Source organism: Physeter macrocephalus, chromosome 4 (genome assembly GCF_002837175.3).
Source record: "Physeter macrocephalus isolate SW-GA chromosome 4, ASM283717v5, whole genome shotgun sequence".
Classification (NCBI taxonomy): Eukaryota; Metazoa; Chordata; class Mammalia; order Artiodactyla; family Physeteridae; genus Physeter; species Physeter macrocephalus.
The window spans coordinates 172,513-194,824 of record NC_041217.1 but is presented as its reverse complement, the minus strand read 5'-3'; positions in this window follow the sequence as shown (position 1 = coordinate 194,824).

The following is a 22,312-nucleotide window of genomic DNA, read 5'->3' as shown; positions in this document are numbered from 1 at the left end:
CGCGCGCGCGCGCACACACACACACACACACACACACACACACGATAGTCCCATCCTCCCATCCCCCACGGGGACCAGCCAGCCTTCTCAGCTGCGGAGGCTGTAGTTCTATCCCGGGATCCCAATGACATCATTTACTACCCACCAGCCGTATGACCTTAGGTAAATCACTTAAATCCTCTGAGTGCCCTTCCTCACCTGTACGAGAAGGCCGTTCTCCAGGACTGCGTTAAGCCCCCAGGGCAGGCACTGCGGGTGGACCCTCTGTCCACGATCAGTGCCCCACTGCGCCGCAGACACCCGGGGGCTGCCTGCCCTGCCCCGCCACCCGCCAGTTCACTGACATTCCAACACTGGGCAGCAGAGACACCCCACAAAGCAGGCAAGTCCTGTCCCCAGAATTAAGGACTCTGGGCCCTGCGCCTCCCCCGCGAAGTTCACCCTGAGAAGGCTGCCCGCCGGCCCCCTTGCACAAAACCCCGTTCCCCCTGGGGAAGAACCCCCCACCCCAGGGCTCTGAGAGTCCGGGAAAGCCAGAAGCCCACACCTCCCACGAAGGCAGCGGGTAACATCTGATCACAGCAGCCTGCTCCAGCCCCGCTGAGTCTTTCATACAGGAGCAGTGATCCATCAGTCACCATCAATTATTCATCCACGGCGGGGCCAGAGCCAGGCACGCAGCCCGGAGCCGCTGGAGCGGGTCCCACAGCACCCTACATCCACTCGCCCGGAGGCAGCCGACCACCTCTCCCATCCCCCCGCCCCCCCGGGGTCTCCCACCTCTGGAACCTCTGGAACGTGTACACGATAGTCAGATGGCTATCACCCCGCTGAACACATGGCCAGCAAGTCACAGGCCGAGCTAAGGCCGGCACACAGGAGCCTCACAGCAAGGATTTCCAAGAACCAAGAAACAGAGACCTGCTCTCTGCCAAGGTCGACAGGCATGTCTGGTGGCGGAGGTGCCTGCGCAGAAGGTCCCAGGCTCCGTGTCCCCAGAAAGACGCCCGCTGCCAGCCCAGCCCCGGCCCCATGCTGAAGGGCCCCTTTCCGCAAGGAGAGGTCACAGGATCCTGGACTCTAAAAGTCAACGAGGAGGGACTTCCCCGCTGGTCCAGTGGTTGGGACTTCGCCTTCCAATGCAGGGGGTGCGGATTCGATCCCTGGTCGGTGGGGTGGGCTGAGATCCCACATGCCTCGTGGCCAAAAACCAAAACATAAAACAGAAGCGATATTGTAACAGACTCAATAAAGACTTTAAAAATGGTCCACATCAAAAAAAAGATCTTTTAAAAATAAATAAATAGGGCTTCCCTGGCGGCGCAGTGGTTGAGGGTCCGCCTGCCGATGCAGGGGACGCGGGTTCGCGCCCCGGTCCGGGAAGATCCCACGTGCCGCGGAGCGGCTGGGCCCGTGAGCCGTGGCCGCTGAGCCTGCGCGTCCGGAGCCTGTGCTCCGCAACGGGAGAGGCCACAACAGTGAGAGGCCCGCGTACCGCAAAAAAAAAAAATAAAAAAATAAAATAAAATAAAATAAAAATAAATAAATAAAAGTCCGAAAGGAAAGGCCCTCAGGACCAGGCCAGCAGTGCCGCAGGCCCCTCCAACAGCACGACCACTGAACCCACCCGCGGACAAGGCCCTCCCATCAGGATTCGCCCAGGAAACATTTACTCGGCATCTTCCAGGGCCAGGCGCCAAACACGACGCTAGTTTACACCCAGCACAGCCCAAGTCCTTGCTGACCGCCTTCCTAGGAGTGGGTCACGGTCAGCCTTTGTGGATCAGCTGCTGTTCGCTGGGCCCAGCAGGAGATGAGATGGGGAATCAGGTCTCCTTCGGACCGGAGCCCGGAGCTCGCAGCGGTGAGGCCGAGGCGCCCAGCTTGCTCCGCCCGGCCGGCCCTGTACCACAGCCACCTCCCTGTTTGGCAGGGGTTCTCCAGACTGGACCTTGGTGATGAGCGCTCCTGGGGACAGAGGTTTAGGCCCCAGGTCCCCCGCCCACGAGAACACTGCACCCACGCGCGTGCCCAGCTGTCTTCTCCGCCAGGATCTGCCTCACTTGGCCCTGCCCTACTCCCGGATCTGGTTCTGCCTACGGGGGAGGAAGGCAGCGGGCCGCCTGGCGTTACGGATGGCACGAGGAGGCACTGCCCCAAATACAGCCCGGGGGGCGGGCAGCGGAGGGGAGGCCCGGGGGCAGGGACACCAAGTAGGCACCGGCGTCTCTGAGCGGACTTTGCAGGGAGAGGCACCAAAGGGGAGACAGCAGGTAACCTGACCATTGCGTGGATTTTCCCTTTTGTTAGGTGAGTCCTGGAGGGTGCTAGTGACCCCATGAGGAGGGTGGCACCTGGGCTGCCTGCCTCTCACGACTCAAGGGATGACACTTACACCTTCTGCCCTGGCCACGTGCCCTAGACTGGGACACGGGAGGGCGTGGATTATCCGTTTGGGAAGGTATATGGTGGTCCAGGTGGAGCTGTGGGTGGGGAAGGAGAGAAGGGGCAGGAACAGAGGCGGAAGAGACCTCCTCCACCTGCAGGGCGTCCGGAGCTCTGGAAGCAGAGGAATGAGCCTGTTCAGATGAATCGAGAGGCCGGAAAGCCGCGCTGCCCAGCTACGGGGCCCTCAGAGCTCTGGAGAGCCGCCGGCCCCTGCCCACCCGCCCCGGCAGCTGGTCCCGCCCCTCCTACCCGGCCACGCCGCCCCCCGACTGCAGGCGGCCCCCGGCTCAGCCCTCACGCCCGCCCTGACCCACCAGTCTCGAATCCGGGTGCAGCCCCCGCTCCAGAGAGGCCCACCCCAGCCTCGCCTCCTGCTGGGTCCCCGCAAAAGCCCGCCCCTCCCGCCAGCGCGGCTGGCGTCCGCGTGAGAGGAGCGCGCAGCGAGGCGTCAGGATAGGGCCAGGCGGACCAGTCGGAGGCCGCAGCCGGATTCCAGGGCCTGAGGTCGTGTGTCGTGGGTCCCGAACGCCCACAAGCTAGCCGTCCCAACCCAGGCCTCCCGCTAAGGGCGTCCCAGACTCGGGCTCACGGCAGAGGTGCTTGGAGCCCGTGCCCCCATTTTATCGTAAAAAGTGGGACCCAGCGGGGAAAGGCGGCTGGGCCACGGCCTCAAAGAGAGGGAACAACGCCCCCCCCCCACCGGTTGCCCCCTCACGCCCGCCTCTGTCTCCCCGGAAGGTTAGCACGCAGCCGGGACCCTCCAGGAACTGAGCCGCGCGGCGCTCTGTCCGTGGTGCTGAACCGCCGCCGCCCCGCGCGGGCCTCGGCATCGCGGGCGCGCGGGGCCGGTCCATCCTTCTGCAAGGACGGGGGATAAACAGGCTGGTGTCCCGGGGCGCGGAAGCGCAGCACTCCAACCCCCACCTCTGCTGGCACCTGAACTGGGCGTGCGCACCTGAGCGGACAGGCTGAGATACGGTCCGTTCGGAGAAGTTAAAAGTGAGAAAACAGGACCGATCTGGCGAGTCCCAGGGCTCCCAAGGGGAAACTTTCTAAGAAGGAATTCACAGGAGAAGTGTGGAGGACACGCGACAGGAGAACCTTTCAAGGGTGTGGGGGGATTCTGAAGGGTGCTGCCAAGAAGCTGGAGGTCAGGTGTCAGGATCTTTCAAGGTCACACGTCCAAAGTCCAGAGCCCTGACCGTGACCCTTCGGGGGGGGGGGCGGTCCTTGGAGGCTAGTGGGCGGAGTGTCAAAACATTAAAGCACTGTCCATCCGTCCTCTGTTGGTGGCAAAGTAACTTCAGATTAGGTGTATGTGTTTCTAGCGTAAACCCTGAGATTCGCTGGGAACATCTGGAACAACATCAGGGTTGTGTTGAAAAGAAGGGGCTGAGTCTATCCTGAGCCCCAGCCTGGAGGCCCTGCTGAAAAACCCAGAAGCCGTATTCCTCAGGGACCTGGTTCTCTACTGTCCCTTCACTACCGAGGTTGAGTGACGGTGGCCTGTTGCAGGGCAAACATTCCACATTTGCGAATGGACCACACACAAAAGAGCCGTTTCAGCAGGACACGCACAGCCTCCTGGACCTAAATGGGAGCACCTGAGAGTTGTCCTGCAGGTTTGAGTCTCACAACTGAAGTCTCCTGGTGCCGAGTCCATACACAGACACCCCCCCACCGCACACACACCACCCCTTGCCCTGGAGATAGCGTCACGGCACGGGTGAAGGGGGCTTTCACCCTGCTAAGCCCCTCTCGCCCGGCGTTATTCTCCCCCCACACACTGAGATGCACCCACTGAACACGCTGACACCGGCACATAGCTCTCCCCACACAGACCCTAGGAGGGAGGCCGTTGTGGTGGTCAGTCTACCCTCTCCTAAACCTACCCTGGCCCAGACTCTCCTCTGGGAGGGAGGTCTCACCACCTGCTCGGTCTTCTGTCACAGTGTCGAACAACATTTACTCCTCTTGCATCCACTTGAAATACTTCACACTTTAGGTTAATCCTATCGCCTTTCTGACATCGTGAATCATTTTTAAAGATGTGGAGAGTCTCCCTCGTTGGAAGTGGGGCACGAACCCCCCCCCCCCGACCCACATACACACGGAGAACCTGTGGCCACGGGTAACGACAGCAAAAAAGTCCAAGGACACAAAGGCCCCTCGAGAGGGCATCTGATCCATTTCCAGGGACAGCACTGGCCCAGGGTCCCCTGAGGAGAGGGCCTGGAGGAGCCTACCTCCCGCCCTTGTTTCTGGGTCTGAAACGTGAAACACCCTGGCCTCCCTTAACCCCCAAGCCCAGCCGCCCCCCCACCCAGCAATCACATCACCGGCAGCTAATACACTTCTCAGAAGCCATATTTCTATTACAGCAGGACAAGAGAGCAAAGGTGTAATTGGGCCCGACGTGACTGAGTGTGACAGCTGCACAGTTAGCCACATGTGTCATCGAGAGACGTGAACTAGGGACAGTTCATGCTCAAAAACTCATTTCCAAGGGGACCTGACATCTCCCTCTCACAGACATCCCGACGGTGCTGACATCAGTGGCAAAGCCAGGAGGAGAGATCCACGGACTTGTGTGAGGGGGAGACCTTGGAAGGCCAGGCACCACCCGCACCTCTGCACAAACACTCTCTCTGCAAAGCTCTTTCTCTGCTTTTCTGGAACTTCTCTCCGACACCCTCTCTTCACCGCCTTGATCACCTGCCAGATGTCTCAGTGCCACAAGCAGGAAAGTGCAGCCTAATATCTACCCTAAGCCCCGCGTGCTTCGGTTCTCAACCGCTGCTCTAGTCCCCCGCTCAGGGCAGTGCCGGCCACTTCTCCTGTCCCGTCTCCACCCCTCACCCCGGCCACACCGGGGACACACCTGCACGCCCACCCACCATCTGAGACACCCCCGGCTCTCGAGCTGTTCTCCGCCCCCCGCTCTCTGGAGGGAGGGCCAGGGAGCCTTCTCAGCCCTGTTCCTGAATTCCTGTCCCAGCCTCCAGGGGAAGAACTATAGTTTGGCCTTTGAAAACCTTGAATGTTTTCCTGGGGCTCTGAGAAGGGGGCGGCACGATTTTCTTGCCAATCTCCTCATTTCACAGAGGACGGGACAGCTACAAAGGGGAAAGTGGCCAGCTGGAGGCCACCTGACAAACTGAAGGCGGAGGCCACGCTGCCCGTCCCTCTACAACCCAGGCCCCGCCCCCAACTCAGAGCTCCTCCCGCGGCCCCGCCCGCAGGTGCAGGGCTGCACGGGCGCACCCACAGCCCGGCAGTCCCGGAGGGACCTCCCGGCCCAGGAGAAGGCCCCTCCGCAGCCCACGAGTCAGGCTGGGCCCCACCACTCCCAACTGCTGGGCGCCCCCAGCATAAATAAACCCTTGGGACACCGGGCACTTTTTACTTCATACCAGTTACCACAAACAGTAACTAAGTGACCATCTTTTGTTTACTGTCCTGCCTCCTCAGCCTGTAAGGGCCCCGAGGGCAGGGACCAGTCAGCTCTGTTCCAGCAGACTGCCTGCTCGTGGGTGGAATGAACGAGGGAGTGAGTGAGTGGGAGGCTGGAGGGGTCGGGGGCCTGGCCAGGGACACACAGGGAGGGGCTGTGAGGCCGGTGGCCCTGCTTCTCTACCAGCTCCAACACTGAGGACGGAGGACGGGCAGTGTCGTGACTTTCCTTCCCTGGAGAACTCAAGCACAGAAAGGAGGCTTGACGCGGGGGGCTGGTTGGAGAGGCCCCTGCTTCAGGCGAGCCTTCAGGTGGCTGGAGGGAGTGAATGAGTCTACATGCTTTTGTACGTGCCTTCCCCCCCTCATCCTTCCCCAAAGACCTCTGTCACCGGGGCAGGGCGCCAGGTCCTGACACAGACACGTGATCTCACCCAGCCCGCACCAAGGCCCTGCAGCCCCTGAGCGACACCCTCCAGGAGGAGCTGCAGCCCGGACATATGGCCTCAGGGTCGATTTCATCCTCAATTTCCAAAGAATGTGAGAGAGAGGAACCCGTGCCCACGGGCAGGCTGCCAGCCGTGCGTGCACAGCGGGTGTGCCTTGTGTGTTTGTGTGAAATCGTGGTTCTTCCCTACCCTGAGCCACATGCCCGGAGGTGCCGCAAACCCCAGACAAGAAGGAAATGCTCTCTGGAAGGGGGGCCGCTTCAGATCTGCCTAGTTCACTGAGGGCCAGAGCCCAGGGCCCCAGAACTGAGAGTCCTGGGAGTCCCAACCCGCCCTAGGGAGGCCCCTGCCATCCTCTGAGCACCTCCAATCTCTCTCGAGTTCTCTGCCCACCAGTGCCAGCCCGGGGCCCACCTTCAGCTCCCGGGTACAAGGAGGATGAGCCAGAGGGGAGGAGAGCTGCAGAGCAAAGAACTCCCGCTGCAGCTGGAAGACCCCACGGGACACGTCGAGGGTCTGAACGCCCACCACCCTCCCCAGGAAAGGACAAACTGCTCCAGGGAGCCTTCTCCTCCGGGGGTGGAGGAACCCATCTTTTCCTGTCTTGGTCTCTCCCCACTCCCGGACTATGGTGGGTAGCCCAGGATGGCTGGGCCGGGAAGCAGCCACGTGCCAGCGCCATCACTCGCCTGGTGTGGCCGTGAAGAGCAGGACGTGGGGCCCCACGGGGCCCAGTGCGCGGGTGCAGACGCCTACCCTTGCCCGGAGGCAGCCCTTCCAGCAGCCTCCGGGCCTCCCCGCCCTCCTCTCACCCTCCTGGGATGACCTGACCCCGGCCTCTCAGAGCCAGAGCCGCGGAAGCCACGGAACAGACGGCAAGACTTCCTGTCCCTCCTACCTCGGAGTCCACGGCGGCGCCGGATCTGCCCTCCCATCCCCCTCCGCCCCCGCTCACCACCTACCCCTGGGGGAAGCCTCTGTAGGGGCGAGGCCCTGGCTTCTGCCACTGTCCGTGACCCCTGGGCGCCCCTGCTCCTCCACCAGGAGCCCTGCTTGGCTGGGGCTGGGCCCGGCTCGCCCCAGGAAGCCTCAGACCTCAGGGCGGTTGCCGACCTGGGCTGGGCCCTGTCCCCTCCCTGCCCCCAGCAGCGCCCAGCTCCCAGCATCAGAAATCTCATCCAATTTCTTGGCTCTGCTCCCCCCTGCCCCCTGCAGTGCCAGGATGGATCTGGAACCAGGGCAGCCTCATTAAAGGGATGCCTTTTCCTCCCCGTGGCAGAGTCACACTGGGAGAGCCAGCCCTGTCCCCTCCCGTCACTCAACCCCGGGCTTTTCTGCTCACAGCGACCCCGTCACACCTCCACCTTCCTCGGCTTCCTCGTTGAGGCCCAGCCCCACCGCCCAGGCCTCCTTCCTGGGATCCCAAGCACTCGGCCCCCAGGCTCTTGTTTACCCTCCCTGCACCCCTCCCTCCAGGTGGGTACAGGGAACCCAAGGGCCTGGCCCCTGACCTCCGACCCCATCACTGGGCCTGAGATGGGCCCATGTCAGTGGGCACAAGGGACCACAGCTGACAGTGAAGGGGGAGCCAGGCAGCCCCAGGAGGACAGAGATGCAGGACGGTGTGCTGGCTTTTGTGCAAACACACACACGAGGTCACAAAGGTCACAAAGGGCTTCGTGTCTGCAAACAGCAGGAAAGTTGCTCCCTCCGTCACTTTCCAAAAGAAGGACACGCCCGAGACACGGGGCCATCAGGTCAGACCAGAGTCGAGGTCAGGAGGAGACACTCCACGCACACCTTCCCGCCCTCGGGGAGGGTCCTTGCAGTCCAAAGCTGACCTGGGGGTGTCACCTCTGCTCCGGGAGGGGACAGACCGGCAGCCGCACGGGCCCCAGGCCACACACGCGTGCCCACCCCCCCACCCCCACCCCCCCGGTGCCGACAGCGCAGCACCTGCGCTTCAGAGGAAACCGAACCTAGGAGTGGGCGTGAGGGAGGGGCTCCAGGGAGAGAGAGCTGGAAGACGGGGCCCAGAGATGAAGCTGCGGGGCGGCCCCTCTCGCTCGCACACCCGCCGCCGTGGCTGATGAGTCTGCCCTTTCTCCAGAGCCGGGCAGGAAGCCGGGCGCAGGGCCATCCGCCCCCCGCCTCCCCAGCGACCAGCTGCCGCTGTCACCCCTTACCCCCGCCGGGCAGCCTGAGCTAAAGGGCATGCAGGCTCCTGGGGTGAGCTTCCACGATTTGGCCTCCGTCCCCTGCCTCTGCTGGGCCGCGGGGAGGGTCAAGTGCCTTCCGGGCCCCCATCCTCAGTCTCAGAGCACCCCCCACTCCTCCGTTCATTTCTCTGTTCCCATCTCCCTAGCGCCAGGCTCACAGTTACAGCCACTACCCTCGATACTAAGCGCCTGGCACGGGTGAATTGTGCTCTCATTGCAATATTCCCTAAGTGCTAAATTCCTGGGCCACGGCATCAGCCCAACTGTGGGAAGCCCTGCTAGGGCGCCCCGTGGCCTGAGGACGCCCCGTCCCACTCAGAGGCGCCTGGTCCCCACAGAGACCTCAGGGGAGCCTCCCCCTGCCCGGCCACGGTCCCACCCCGGTCCCGGGGTGCCCGGCGATGGGGCTCAGGCTTCCCAGCCTCTTGGCGGAGGGCACAGAGGGCCCCACAGAGGAAACCTGGCTCTGGGGGGCAGCTGTCCCGGGCCAGGAGCACCTGGAGGCCCCGGCGCCACGCCCTGCCGCGCGGGGCTGCCCCAGGCTGCTCCCTTCTGCGCCGGCACCTCTTAGAGCAGCTCTTGGTCCAGCTGCACTGGGAGTGGAAGGACGGGAGCAAAGCAGGAGACTGTGGGTGGCTCTGCCGCCCTCGCCGGCCAGGCTGGGGGCAGGGCTGGGAGTCCCACGAGGACCCTGCCTTCTCAAGGCCGGACGCGAAGGGGGGCAGTCCGACACCGACTAGACCCCATTTCCCTCTGCTTTCCAAGGAGCCCCTCTCTATCCAGCCGGTCCCCACGGCCCCCAGCACGCGTGCGCGCACACGCACGCGCGCACACACGTGTCTACACACACGCGTGTACACAGGCCTGTGTCCTGCTGCTGCCGGGAGGCAGAGGAAGCCTGTAACTAGAGAATTCGGACCTTGCGGAGGCTTCTGGTGCCAAGGCAGCGCCCCACTCAGACAAGGCTCCTGAGGCCGGGGCCCCGCCGCCTCTCTGGCGCACCCTCCACGGCTGCCCGGCCCCTCCGGGCAGGCGCTCCTGAGGCTGCGCAAAGCCCCGGCCGAGTCCCACGAGTCCCAGCACCCGCAAAGCAGGCCGACTCAGCTTTGCCGGGGCCGCCACCCCCCCACCCCCGTAAACGTGTGCCTCCCGTGCTCCGAGTCTGAAGGGCCTCACCCCTGAGGCGCCGTGAGCCGTCTGTCCAGGGCGCCACCCGCGGGGCTGGTGGCAAGGGGCAGGGAGGGGAGGAGAGCCCCCAGGACGCCCCCCTCGGTGCTGTGAGATTTTAAACAAGTCGCATAACTGCTCTGGGCCTTTGCCTCCTCACGGTGAGATGGCACAGGGGTGGCTGTTCTGAGGACCGCAGTGGCGAGAGGTGCAGAGGCCTCACCACGGGGGGGCGGACCGCGGGAGCGGAGGGCTTGACGAAGCAGCGGGTCGGCACCCAGCTCCGCGTCCCCCGGGCCACGCCGGCCACCGTGCCCCCGCCCACGGCGAACACTGAGCTCCAAGGCCCCAGACGGGTAGCCAGAGATGAGCCTGCCCCGACTTCACCAGAGCAGCCGGCCTCCCCTTCTTCTTCTTTTGCCCGACCCCCAGGCTGGGGGCTGCCCGGTAGCACCAAACCCTCTGAGGTTCAGTCACCATTATAATGGCCCCAGCAACCCGTACCCCACTTTCCTAAGCGGCCAGGTCTGGAAGGGGCCTAGCCTCCAACCTCCGGACCCTGGTGTTCGGTCAGAAGGTCCCACGGCCAGTAGGTGAGGAGCTCTGGTGGAGAGTATCCGGGGAGGGGGCTTTCAGGACACCTCTGCGTCCCATGCATTTGGGGATCCTTCTTGGTGTGGCGCTTTGGACCCCTGGCTGAAGTTCAGACGTCTTTCGGGGAGGGGCTGGTGGCCAGGGGTTCCCTGCAGTCCAGACTCGCAATGACTGGCCAGGGTCCAAATCTACCCATCACTCTGGCCACTGCCCTGAACTCTCAGTTGCAGGGAAGAAAATGAAGAATTCTGGGACAAATCCTTGCCCCAAATTAAGCTTTGGTGAGACACGGCTGGGGAGGCATAAATAGCTGCCTGAAAGTCAGAGCGATGAAACGCTGCAAGAGCGCCCAAGGAAGCTACAGCTGCTCCTTCCCTTGAGTTTTTAAGAAAAGCCAAGGGGGAAGTGCCCAGTCCAGCTGCGGAACCCAGAAGGAGCCATCTGTGCGCTAGGAGGAAGCACGATAATGATAAAAGCGCTTCCCCGGCGCTCCCGGCGCTGTGCGCCGCTCCAAGCACGTTCCTGGAATTAATTCACTTAATCCTCACCAAGAACCTGTGTCACACGTGTGAGTTTTATCTCCGTTCTACTGATGGGGAGACCGAGAAACAGAGTTTGGTTAACTTGCCCACAGTCGGGGTGAGGGGCAGGGCCCGGGGGAGCCCAGGCGATCTGGCTCCAGTCGCCACCGGCCTCAAATAAACATCCACGCTGTGACACGCCTCCAGGAAGCCACGTGGTTCAGCGCGGGCTTCCTGCTCACTGGGAACGCGGGACTGGAGCCCAGCTCCTCCGACCGGGCGGATGACGGATATCAACCCGCTGTCTGTGCAGCGATTGTTCACGCAGGGAATTTAGAATTTTATGTGTCCAGCGGGCTATGTTAACAGTCACCAGTTACGGAGTGCTTACTACCCTGCGGGGTGCCTGTCATCACCTCTGTTTTATAGATGAAGCCCACCAGACCTGGTCAGGTTAGCCCATTATATGCTCTCCAAGCATCCTGTAGGCTCGCCTGACACCTGTCACAGTTGTGATTAATTACCTATGTAATTATCTGTTTAGTTGCGTTACTCACCAGGCCGTAAGTGCCACGAAGGCAGGAACCAGGTCTGTTTGGTTCCCACTGAATCTCCACTGCCTAGCATACGCCTGGCAGACAGCAGACTCTCAAAACCTAACGGCTGAGTGATGCAGAACCTGACCCTCCGAGCAGCTAAGTAACTTGCCTCGGCCCCAAGGAATGCAAAATCCAGAACGGCAGGGATTCCGTCTACTGTGCCTGGAACAGAGCCTGGCACATAGTAGGCCTCATCAACAAGCACCTGTCGAATTAATAAAGTCACACTCTGTAATGAGGGGCCAGGGGATTTGAACCCAGGCCTGCGGGGCTCCCAGCCTCTCCGCTTCGCTGCTTCCTGCGTCAACCGCGCCGCCCCCGCGCCGGGTGAGCAACTGCTACTTTCCCTCTGGCTGCCACTCCGGTTCTGAGAGAGTGTCCCCATCACCCCGGACCCTGTGTTGTGTGGCTCAAGAAAAGCGAGCCCAGCTTCAGCTAGAACCTACGTCAGGAAAGTCCAACTACCCAACCGCAGTGCCGGGTGAAACAGTTCCTCCTCATCCACAGCCTTGGAGCACCCATGAGGACGCTCTGTCCAGGGCGGGGGCGGCGAGCCCCACTGTCCCAGCTCAGGAGCCCCAGCCTCCTCCCCCTCCATCCCCACCATCCCCACACCCGCTCCCAGCCGCACACCTGCTGCCCTCTGCCTGAGGGGACCCAGCTGAGCGCCCAGCGGGACACAGAGGGGCCAGCAGAGCTCACGCTTGCCTGGTGCCGGGGAATATTGATTGGCTTGGAGAGGGCAGGGAAGAGGCTTCTGCAGGTCTCTGCTGGGCCAGGGACAGCCCCGTGGCATCTGCCTGGAAGCCGCCCGAGGGTGAAAGGGAGGCTGCCCTCCGGCTGCACCGCAAAGTCAGGAGAGCCCGGCCCAGCTCCAGAAAGGGTCTCCCTGCCCCTGCCAGGTCTGCAACTAGGGGCGCGCTTTGCCCAGGGATAAAACCAACACCCGTTATGAGATGAAGCCAGTTGCAAGCCCTTCTGTAGGGAAAGGGCAACGTTTACAAACACTAACACCTTTCTCTTGCCCTTGTCCTGATCGGTGGTAGCAGGTCCCAAAGCTGAAAAAATGAAAATTGTATTTGCGTAATCCGCCCCACCTAAAAACTGTTGCCTGGAAAAAAGTCCTGGACTGCTGAACAAAACAGACTCTCGGTACAGTAGGCTGGGCTCTACTTCCTGCGGACGGAGGGCCAGGTCCACGTAGGGCTAGAAGTGGAACGCTTACCTCTGCGTCAGCTCCTCCTTGGACAAGGCAGGGAGGGGAAGGGGCGAGCCTCAAGCCCGAGAGGTGCCCAGAAAAAGCCAGGCCCCCCAGGGTCATCTGTCCAAGAGCCAGCAGGGCAGGGGAAGTTCACCCGCAGAGAGGAGCCTGGGGTGAGGACCCAGGTAGCACTGGTCATTCCCTGGGGACGTGGAGAGGAGAAGGGCTGGGGCCAGGCTCTCTGGGCCAGGCTGCAGCGTGCCTGGCCAGGACCCCTGGCGCTGACTCACCCCCAGCGCCCAGACACAGGCTGCAGCTTGCAGTGCCTGTGAGGCCGCTGCTCGCCAGGACGCCAGGCACGTCCCACTGCATCAGAGCTGCCCTGCCCCTCCCACCGGCCCCTGTGCCTGGGTTTCAGGGGCACTGGGCATGGCTCTTTGGCTTCTCCGGTGGTAACAGAGATGCTTCTAGCAGCCTGGAGACTGGACTTGTCGGACCTAAGCAGGGGGAGGTGACTTGGGAGGATGAAGGCTGCCCTGTTCTTACGGTCACACCCTCTGATGAAGTGCCCAGGTTACGGGGAGCTGGATGGGTGGGTCGAGGACCATCTATTGTACATGGGAGCCTCCCCCCAGGGCCGAAGCAGGGGTGGGGTGGGGGGAGGCGGGAGGGGCCCCCAGCTCTCCAGGTCAGACCCTAGCCCACCCTCCCGTCTTTCGGGGTACCCCGGATCCTGTGCCCACCCCACTCCAATCCGGGCAGCCCTCTCTCCCCACTGCGGTGCCCCTCCTGGGCCACCGCCTCCTCTGTCCTTGTGCCGCTTTCTCTCGGCCACCACAGGAGAAAGCAGCGGCGAGTACTTAACCCTCTACCCTAAGAGCGGAGGGGGGAGGATGCTGCAGAGGGGAGAGATGGGGCTTTGGCGGCCCCCCTCACACACACACACACACACACACACACACACACACACACACCATGGGCTGGGGGTGTCCTGGAGGCACCTGTGGAATGTGGGAATGAAAAGGGGAAAGGAGAAACGATAAATCACCTATCTTTTTAGTCAAAAAATAACCACCCGGTGTCCTGAGACGGGGAGGGAATAGAGGCAGGGGAAGGGGGAACCCCAAGCGGGAGAGTAAATGAAGGAGCCCAGGAAGCGGGTGGGTCTGGGCGCCCAGCGGGGGCGGAGGGCTGCCTCGGGACGGGACGTCCTAGGTCTGCTGAGTCACGAGCTTTGGAGGAGGTGAGGGGCGCCTCCATCCCCCTCGCGGCCCTTGTCCCAGCTCCTCCGGACCCTCACTTCCAGACAATCCCCGTACTTTGCCTCCTCACCTTCTCCCCATCCAGGGTCTCGGCCTCCCGGAGCTCTAGGACCCTCCCTGCCGCCCCCCGCCACGACGGCGGGGCCGGCGGTCCCCGAAGCTTGAGGCGGGGGCAAGAGAACCTCCGTTGGAGACCGCTCAGGCGGCAGGGGTGGGCGAGACGCGAGTGGGGGGCGTCCCAGAGACGCGGCAAGGGCGGGGGGCGCAGAGGCCGGGGGTTCAGGGGACGTCGGCCGCCCCTTCGCCCTGCAGCTCGCCCCGGGGTGCCCAGGGCAGAAATCTGCCCCCTCCTCCCGCCCCAAACCGGCAGAGCAGCCGACTCCTCGCCGCTCGGGTCCAGCTCCCCAAACGAAGCTTCATCTGGACGCGTGCAAACTCCCCCCAAAGGACGGTGCGGGCGCCAGGCCCCCTTGGCCTCAAAGTTCCCCGACCCCACCCACCGCAGGGAGCAGACCCCACCCGAGGCCCCTCGGCTCAGTAGCAGAAACTTCGGAGGTGGAGGTCGGTGCCCCCCACGGCGCGGGGGTACGACTCACCGGGGTGGCCAGCCAGGAGAGCCCCGGGTCCCCGAAGTGAGGGGCGGCGGGCTGCAGACGACGGCCGAGGGGGCGTCCGCTCCCGGCCCGGAGTCGCGCTGCGCCCCGGCCCCAACTCGGCCCGAGTGTCTTTGCCGCAAGACTTGCTGAGCTTGCAGCCTGCGCCGCTGCTAGGGAGGCGCGCGACCCGTGGTGCGCGCTGCAGTGCGGGGAGGAGGCTGGGGGCGGGGTCGGAGGAGGGGGCGGGGTCCGGGGAGGAGGCGGAGACCTGCCGGGAGGGGGCGGGGTCCGGGAGGAGCGGCAGGGGACGAGGAGGAGCGGGGCGGGCTGGAGGAGGGGCAGGGGGCGGGCCTGCCCTGAGCAGAGCCGGCTCCCCCTTCGCGCAGCCCCTCTGGGCTCTCAGCGCCCCCCCCCCCACTTCCTGCTCAAGGTCACGGCTGCTGCTCAGGGTCAGGAAGGGTCGAACCGGAACCGGGTCTCGTAGCCCCCGCCCGAGATGGCCCCTGCGGCCGGCCCCCCGGGCCTCCCCGCGCCCCCCCCCCCACTTCCTGCTCAAGGTCACGGCTGCTGCTCAGGGTCAGGAAGGGTCGAACCGGAACCGGGTCTCGTAGCCCCCGCCCGAGATGGGCTGTCTCTCTCGGGCCAGCTCCTTCTCCGCCGCCTCCCCAGCCCACTGCAGCTCGAGGCTCCATGGCTGGCCTCAGGAGCCCCGTGGCCGTTTGGGATCTCTGAGCCCCGCTCCTCTCCGTCCTCCTCCTCCTCCTCCTCCTCCTCCTCCCAAGGCCACCTCTACCTGTAGTTTTCACCTGGAGGGAGGGGTTTCTGAGCCTAAAGGGCAGGTGAGAGGACAGGGAGGGAGGGGCGGAGGAGGACCTAGAAGGAGTGGAGATGACCGTTTCCACATGACAGGGCTTTCCACACGCGCTGGCCTCTCAGTGCTGAGGGCAGCCCTCTAGGTGGGTATGAGGGCGGTTCGCAGGGAGGAAACGGCCCCTCATGGTACTTTGGCCGAGGAGCCGCGGACTGTCCGTGGTGGAGAGAAGGGCAGGGCTGGCAGGCACCAAGTGGAGCTCTTCCTTCCGGGGCAGCGCGAGGAGGGACACAGCGCCAGGAGCTCCTGGCAGCACGGTGCGACTATCTGAATATTCACGAGCTCATTTCCAGCCAACTTTACAGCAGGACTGCAGCACCTGCCTCTCCCAGCGATGCCCAGAGAGGTTCCCGCCAGAATGCGCCTGACCTGACGCCAGTCCTCAGGACACGCTGAGTGCGGGATGGAATATACCGCAGTAGGAGGGACGCAAGAGGAAGTAAGCTTTGTGCAGGGGGAGGGGGGAGGCGGGGAGAGAAGCGGCCTTTTCCAGATCACGTGGCCGATGAGAAGAGGTAGAACATGGAGGCCATCCCAGCCAGCTTGCCTCAAGGGGATGGAAGGCCTGGGGGATCCTACGTGAAACTGAAGTTGTGCCCGCCCAAGGCCTGGAGGTCACCCCCACTCGCCGGGCAAGGGGCAGAGAACGAAGCCGGGAGTGGAGTCTGAACCCGCGACCACGAGGGAGGGTGTCATCAGGCTACCCACCTCAGCCAGCGCGTCCCGGGACCCGCTGCTTCCCTAAAGGGCTCGGGTCACTCCTTCCTGCGCCCCCCAACTGATGGTGAATCTGCAGGACGCAGGCCAGAGCGAGGGCTGCGGTCTTCTGGCACAGAACCCGGCCAAGCCAACTGGGCCGCCTGGCCGCCCACCACTCCACTCAAAACCTGTGTCGCCTGCTGGCCCCGCATCTGTTAAATGAGCCCGGGGACCTAGGGGAGAGGGAGCCAGCCTGCCTCCCAGACTATTTAGAGTCAAGGCTGTGGTCAATCTAGTTAAACGAAAAAGGTGGTGTCCCTGGCCACGGCCTCCACGTTCTTTTACTTCGTCAGGACCAGCGGTGTGGGCTACAAACCTGACTGGCTCAGCACCCCTGGCGTCCATTCCCCCGGGGCTCAGGGGCTAGAAAAGGGTGGGAGGGACGTCCACCGGCCACCACCAGTTATTCGATACTTCCTTTCCAACTGTCTGTCCTTTGAAAGAAGAGTCCGTGGTCGTCCTAGACCACCGTCTCTGAACTGCCGCTCAGCTAGGCCACCAAGGCAATCCCTCTGTCTCCGTGCGGTACCATTTGAACCCATGAAGGTGGGGGAGGGCTGCCTAGCTCTCAGAGGACTTCTGAGAGTTCTCCAGGGAGAAAGCCCGTAAGCCCCGGTTACGCGGCTTCTCCACTTTCTACCGAACAAGTGCTTCCTGCCGTTTCATTTCTGGTTGTTCCCAGGTCGGAGACAGGGCACAGAGGGAACAGCAGCATCTCCCCCATCACGGCGCTCCCCGGGGACCCAGGCTCCCTGCCCCTCCTCCCACCCGCCGGCCGCTGATCTGCTTAAATAATCCCTTTGGCCCATCTTCTTCTCTTACAGGTCTGCTGGCACTTGGACTGCTCCCGCCCTCTGTCCTGGTGATGTCTCTGTCCTCACGAAGTTGTCAAAGCTGTGCTGTTGCCATCAGAGCAGATAGCACAGAGCCAGAGCCGCCATAACACCGCAGGTCCCGGGCAGCTCCTGGGCCCTGCTTTCTCTTCACACCTCTCCCAGCCCTGTCCTTCCCATCCTCCCGCGGCACGCCCCCCGCCCCCCCAATCCTGCCACGCGCTGGAGCAGTTTGCGTCGTTCCTGACAATTCGGCAGACCTTGGTGAAGCTCTCCACTGAGACACCTGCTTTCCTGCTCGTGAGAGAGTGAAGGCTTTTAAAACTTCTGTGCAATTCCTGCCACTCAGGTCTTGGTGACCTTCATCTAATCTGATTTCGTAGACATACCAAGCTTAAATGTATTTTGAATTTACTTACACCAATATATTTCACACTAAAGTCCACTTAATTTTAGCTATTGCATAAAAATGCTTTTAATACAGAAGACATCAACTCATTAGATGGGGCCAAAAAATGAAACATGGATAAAGTTAAATATCATACAATTCACATAATATCTTACGTTTTAATTTTTTTAAAAAAACAAAAAACCCAAAAAACCGGTCTCTAAATAGCCGGTGAAGGCCACCTCCTCCAGGAAGCTGATTAAGTGAACTATAATTGTTTATTCCCCATGCAATGAACAAAATAAAAACAATTTTTAAAAGTGAGTCCAATGAAACTTTTAACTACTACAGAATGCGGAGGGTGGAGGAGGACTTCTTATCTCTAATTTCACACTGCCAGAGAGGGGGCATCTTAAGGTTTTCAGGACCATACCTGGCATAGAGAAGAAATTAACTAAGTCACAAAGATAATGATCTCAGATTTTCATCAGGCCGAAGGACCTAGTGAACATCATGGGGCCTTCCTCTTTTCACATTCTTCCATCCCCTAACTTGGCTGAAAGTGAACGTGATTTCTCTTCTTTCTCAAAGGGAGTAATTTTAAACACCGGATTTTATCACTGTATTTCCTCCTTCCTCGGTGAAGCTCCAGTCAGTCCTGTGTCCCAGGTAAATCCTCTGAGCCCGGGTTCTCACTCCCCCAGGAGAGGAGAGGTTTCTCCTGGACTAGGCTGCCCCTTCCCCAGACCCCCCGGCGGCCCTCCTCCAGTGAATCCATAAATGCAGGAGGGGCTGTGCGCAGAGGGGCGTGCTCCGAGCTGGAAACCACAGCAGGCGCGACGACTCTTCTTTCCCACGGGCAACCATGGCTCTCAGGACACCGACCATCGAGGGGGTGAAAAGCCAATCAGTTGAGACACTTTCTGAATAATCCACCCGGGCCCTTTACCACGCCCACGCCCAGGAACCCCGTTCGCGTTGAGGTCGCGTCTCAGAGCGGCCTGATGGGGCCCGGCGAGGTGAGCACCGGAGGCCAGAAGAGAGGACAGCAGGGGGAGAGGCCTTGATGGACACACGGCCGGCGTGGGTGTCCCAGGGCCACCAGCCACCCTTCTCCGGGCCTCGGGTGCAAATCTGGAGCAAAACCCCGACTTCAGCCTCATTCGCGTGCCTCATCTCGTCCAGAGCTCTCCCGTCACTGAGGACGTTGTCTATCAGGCACCCGCCGGGGGCTGGCGGCACGGAAGCCAACACTTGCACGCCGCCCAGGGCTCATGGCCTACTTAGGGAAGACGGCGGAAACCACGTGCACCAACTGGAACCCGAGAGAGACCCCCAGAGGACCCCCAAGGGTCCTGCAGTGACTGACCAAGTGACTTTCCAGTGCCTCCAGGCCAGACGGCAGCAGCAGGTCAAGGTGGACAGGAGAACTGGAGGGTCGGACAGGAAGCCGCATGGCCAGGGGCGCGTCTCCTAACTCTGAAGCTCAGCCCCCCAGTCCGTCCGATGGAGACTCCAGCACCTACCGAGGCACTGCTGTCACCACTGAGAAAGGACTTAAGAAACCCTGAGCAGGACCTCGACAGCAGGCAGCTACTGTTCTGACGCTTCAGGGACGGGAAAATAGCCCTGCTGGGGGCCACGTGTGCTGGGACTGGGGGGTCGTGCAAGGTCAGACGCAAGGGCAAGGCCACGGTGGCCGGGCTCTAGACCGGGCTGTTAGGATTTTCTTCGGAAGCAAACGGAGACCACTGAAGGCGTCTACACACAGGAGGAACCTGGCCAAGTTTGTGGTTTAGAAAAGCCGCACGTCAGGTGCTCGGAGGCCCAGGCTGGTCCCCTCCCCTGCTGGCTTCTCAAAGGGGGCCGCACGTGTGGTGCCGGCCAGTTTGGGTTCTGAAGCCCAGCTGCCTGGGTTCAAATCTCGGCTTGCCTCCCACAGGCCTGGGTGCTTAGCAAGTGAGTTCACTTCATGGAATGAGGGGAGGAGCAACGGAGGGGGCCCAAACACCCGGCCCGGAAGGGGCTCCATCGGAGCCGGGGGTTATGTCATTCGTGGGCGTGTGTGCGTGTGTATGTACGCTCACGAGCGGCACAGCCTGATGGGTCCTTTATCTGGGCTGTGGGCGCTGCGGGCTTCTGCCCAGATAAGGCCCTGCTACCACAGAGCCCTTGCTTCAGGCCGGGCCAGTCAGGCCAGTCACCTGGGAGCCATGGCCCTCCCGTCACTGAAGGCCTTGTTTCCTCGCGCTGACTTGCTCTCGTTGCCAGGATCTCAGTGGCTATGCCTGGCCTCCGTCCCGCGTGATGTGCCTTTGCCCACCCCAGGAGCCCCGAAGGGCAGGGTGCCGGCACACAGGCCTGCACCGTGAGGCAGCGGATACCCAGACCTTAACGAGGCAGCTGACATGCATTTCCAACTTGACTGAGTTACAACCAAACCAGTTTAAGGGGGGAAAAAAAGTCACCCAGTCCTCTAAAAGTAAGGCTTCTGTAAGCTGCACCGTACTGGTGGTGGGAGAAAACCCACAGCCCTTAAGGGCATCAGAAACTTTGCTGTGGAGTTTTTAGGAATTCTTTATTGCTCTGGGGAGCCACACATCCCAAACGCTAGGCTCAAGGATACACAGAGGCCGTCCACCTTGTTTGTACGGGGTTCAGACTCTTGAACCAGACTGTCTGGGTTTGAATCCTGGCTCCTCTGTACCAGCTGGATGGCCTTCAGCCTTAACCTCTCTGAAATCCAGGGGCCCACCTGTGAAATGGGTACGAGAGTACCGACCTCACTGGGAGGCTGCGGAGATGGAGTCACTTTACGCCAGGCTTTCAGAGAGGGCCCAGCACGTATTAAGGGTTGTGTCGGCTTTTATTATTTCTCGTCGCTGTTCGCCCCACACGCACCTCTCGTTCTGGCCACACCGGGCATCCCCGAAGGTGTCTTCTCTACTCACATGAGCAGAGTTTGTACCCAAGGGTCCCACTTGGAGGCAAGGCCTGTCCCTTCCCCAGCACAACGTGTGGTTCTCTGACTCCCTTAGGTGGAAACTGGGTGGGAACTGGGTTGGGGGCGGAGGGGAGAGGCAAGTGGGCCAGGCCTTCATCCTCAGCACGGCCACACGGCCAGTTTGTGGGCAGCTCTTCTCTGACCCCGTCACGGTTGTGATGACCATGAGAGCAAGAAACCCCAAAAATCTGTTTACGCAGGCCCCTCCCCCACTGGACTTCAGCTCCTCGGGGACAGCGACCACGTTCTGTGGGCCCTGAATCTGCAAGATTCGCGCAGGGCACAGAACGGGGACCAGCAGCAGCTTGGGTAGAAGGCCTGACTGCCCATCTGAAGTCCACGACTCAGTCTCCCCTAAACGGAGCGGAACCTCTAAGGAGCTCCACGTTGCAGGCGCTGGCGTAGGGGCAGGACGGAGAGGCCCAGGCAGGGTGCCAGCAGGGGCCGCAGAGGCCCGGCTCAGGGACCTGGCAGGAAAGCAGCCTGGCGCCGGCCCTCTGCTGCCCTCTGCCGCCTGCGAGACACTCCCGCAGGCTTGTCCTGAGGGCCACCCGACTGTGTCAGCGCATTCAGGGACTGTGGTCGGCGGCCAGGAGAACTGTGCTTGCCATGAGCTCGGACTAGGACAGAAAAGCCGGGCCGGCGGCACAATCTCCTCAGGAACCTGGACGTCCCTTCCTCGACTAATACTCACCTGCTCCCTATTTCCAATCTTAAAGCTCAGGGCTAAGGGCACAGTTTGGCATCAAAATTCCAGCCGTGGCCGCACACCCAAGGGGGAGCGTCAGCTCCGGAGTGGGGGCGACGCCCTAAGAACGGCACCCGGCCGCCGTAAAGCGCTGTGCTGTGCTGCAGTCTCGGCCCAGTGGGAAGCCCTGGCTGCGTTATTTCTAGGACCCAGGCTTGGGGTCCGGCTCATGAGTGCCCCCGCAGGCCTGCTCAAGCCACACCCCCGTGCTGCTTGCTCGGGACTCAGTCTAGAAGGGGCTCGGGTCCGGAGCCAGCAGGGAGGCTCCCAGTCCGCACGGCTCAGTCCTCTGCCGGCCCAGCCTTTCCCCGTGGTCATCCCGTAAACTGGGATCCCCGCAGCGAGGGCCTTTGTCCCCAATCCCTCCCTCCCCATTTTCCAAAGACGGAAGTTGGGGAAGGGGGCATGCGAGGCAGGGCTGGAGCCTTGGTAACGTCTAAGGCGGCCAGAGACTGCCTGAGCCACTCTGCTCCTCTCCTGGCCGATCCGACCAGGGAAACCTCCGCCCGCACCCACGAGCAGGGCTCCGGGGGCAGACAGAGCCTTGGGCGGCGGTAGGGCCTTGCTGAACCGAGAGCCCCGTTCCCAGGCACGCTGCCTCATTCCCGCCTCTGTCTGCTTTGCTTTCTGGGCACTGCTTGCCCTTAATGCAGCAAGAAGTGCCCTGTAACTTGCTCACTCTTGCTCCTTGAGAAGCTTCTTGGAGGGTGGGGGTGGGGGTGGGAATGAAGAGAGCAGGAAACGGGCCGGGCACCCACGTCCGCTACGACCTCAGCTAGTCAATGTCCCGAGCACAAGGTTGGGAGGCCCGTGCCCAACAGACCCTGGCCTCACGGGGGACACGCAGAGGCAGAGTAAGGCACGCACCGTCACGCACGCACCGCTGTCCTGGACATCTGCGGGGAAAAGGAAACTTAGTGAGGAATTTGGGGGGCGGCTAGATTTCAAGGCATCTCTGTAACGTAAAAGGCCCTCACAACCAGGGCACAAAGGCACAGATGACCCACCGGTGGCAGTGACCTAGATCACACACTCGCCCCTCTAGTCCCTGCTGTCTAGGAACAGCAAACGGTGGGGCACGGGCAGAGGGGTGCAGCAGGCTCCCCGCCCCGGGCAGGGTGCTCAGATCTTTGAGAGCCCAGAGGCTGGCTCTCAGAGTAGGCGCAGAGCCAGACCAGGCTCATCCGATTCCAAAGCCCT